Raw genomic sequence first — 2,500 nt, 5'->3', positions numbered from 1 at the left:
ATATAATATATATATATATATATATATATATATATATATATATATATATAAATATATATATACATATATATATATATATAGATATTATATATATATGTACATATATATATATATATATATATATATATATATATGTATATATATATATATATATATATATATATATATATATATATATATATATATATATATATATATCATATATATATATAAGCGAATACCAACGGGAAATGATAGACAGGAATCCAAGCGCTTTCGTCTTTATTCAGACATCGTCAAGGAGCTACTAAAGTACAATCGGAGAGGAAGGCCTCAGGTACAAACAAGATCAGGAATACCAGATGGTTAATTATCAAAATTGTTTCGTATAAGTATCAGTTAAGAAAATTAAAGAAGACGAAACAGTGAAGGTGACAAAAGCAGATAAATCTAATGGCAGTGGTAATTATGATGAAAGTGACTATATAAGTAAAATAATGACATTGCTAAATGACACTGATACTATACGAAACTGAGGTCTGACCCTGACCCTACACAGACAGTTAACTCCCATTTTAATAAACAAATTAAATCCATTTTGAAGGGGCTTGGACCATTTAATTAAACAGTTTTACACCGCAATGCGCCTCCCTACCTTACATGTATGGTTTAGTCAAGACACATAAAATCAATAACCTATCAGACCAATCATTAGTTCAGTGGGCTCAGTTTCGTATAATTTATCTAAATGGCTTGTAAAAATTCTTACTCCTTTGGTAGGAAATATTTCTAACACGAATGTTAAAATAATGTTGATTTTATAAACAAATTGAATAGTTTAAATTTGAATTATGATTTTAATATGGTTAGTTTTTGATGTTGTCTCTTTATTTACAACAAAAGTACCTGTAGATGACTTACTTGAATATTTGGAAGAGGAATTAGAGCGTCATGACATTCCTTAAGTGTGAAAAATCTCATTAGTCTCATAAGGTTATGTATCAAAGATAGTAAATTTGTTTCAATGGGGAATTTTTTTGTACAAAAGTTTGGCATGGCCATGGGTAATCCCTTATCTCCTGTCCTTAGCAATATTTACATGGAAATTTTTTGAGGACAAAACTCCTTACCAAGACAATTTTGGCCCCAAAAAATCTTATTTGAGTTTAGATACGGTGGATGATATTTATTCATGTATTGGCCAGTTTACGAAAACCTCCAGGAATCCTTAATAATCTCAATAATTTAGTCCCTTCTATAAAATTTACTGTAGAGGAAGAAAGAAATTGTAATTTGAATTTTCTTGATGTAACTGTCCATAGAACTGATAGAAATTTTCACCTTTTCAGTCTTTCGAAAATCAACTAATATTGCCTCTTTTGTTCATTACTACTCCAATCACCATCAAAATGTTAAATTCTCTGTTTTTTCTGGGATGTTCCTAAGGGCTTTACGTGTCTGTAGCCCGCAGTTTATTGACGCTGAAATTAAAACTATTTATGATATTGCATTGAAACTTAAATACCCAAGGACTTTTGTAGATGTGGCATGGAAAAGAGCTAGAAAAACTTTTTATTCAACTAATGACAAACTTGAATTTAGTAAGCATAACATCCTAAAATTACCTTATGATGAAAGGTTTTTAGATATTCCTAGAATTTTAAAGCTTTTTAACATAAATGTTTGTTTTCAGTAATATTAATGTCAAGAGTTTAGTAATCAAAAATTCTCCTAAAGATCTTCCAGGCTGCATATATGAAATCCTTGCAAAAAGTGTGATAAAATCTATTACGGACAGACTGGCGAAACTTCTTTCACAGCAGGTTTTCAAGCAACATTCCCAATATTCTGTGAGAACTGGGCAAAATATCGAATGCATTATTTGTACATATGAGAGATTTAGACCATCCTATTAACAGGAGTCAAGCAAGAGCCTTAGTCCCATGTAATGACACATTTAAAAGGAATATCATTGAATGTTGTTTTATCAAGTCAAATAATAGAAATGTTCTAAATTTAAGTCTTGGTATATTTAAACTTGATGCTTTCATAATGAAAAAAGTTGTAGATAAATATAAGCAACAAAATTAATATATTCAGTTTTTACATGTTTTGGACTGTAAAGATACTTTGTAATTTCGGTTAGGGTCAGAATCTGTTTAAGTTTGTGACCGTGTGATATCCGATAATCCTGGATTATCCCTTTTAATTTTTACCCTTTTTGATAATTAACCATCTGGTATTCCTGATCTTGTTTGTACCTGAGGCCTTCCTCTCCGATTGTACTTTAGTAGCTCCTTGACCATGTCTGAATTATAAAGACGAAAGCGCTTGGATTCCTGTCTATCATTTCCCGTGGTATTCGCTTATTTATGAAGTCACGTGCATCTACTGTGATTTTTTAAGCATATATATATATATATATTATTATATATATATATATATATATATATATATATATATATTATATATATTATATATATATATATATGTACATATATATATATATATATATATATAT

The sequence above is a fragment of the Macrobrachium nipponense genome, chromosome 3, assembly GCF_015104395.2.
Source record: "Macrobrachium nipponense isolate FS-2020 chromosome 3, ASM1510439v2, whole genome shotgun sequence".
In the NCBI taxonomy this organism is placed as follows: Eukaryota; Metazoa; Arthropoda; class Malacostraca; order Decapoda; family Palaemonidae; genus Macrobrachium; species Macrobrachium nipponense.
This window is presented reverse-complemented; position numbering follows the sequence as displayed.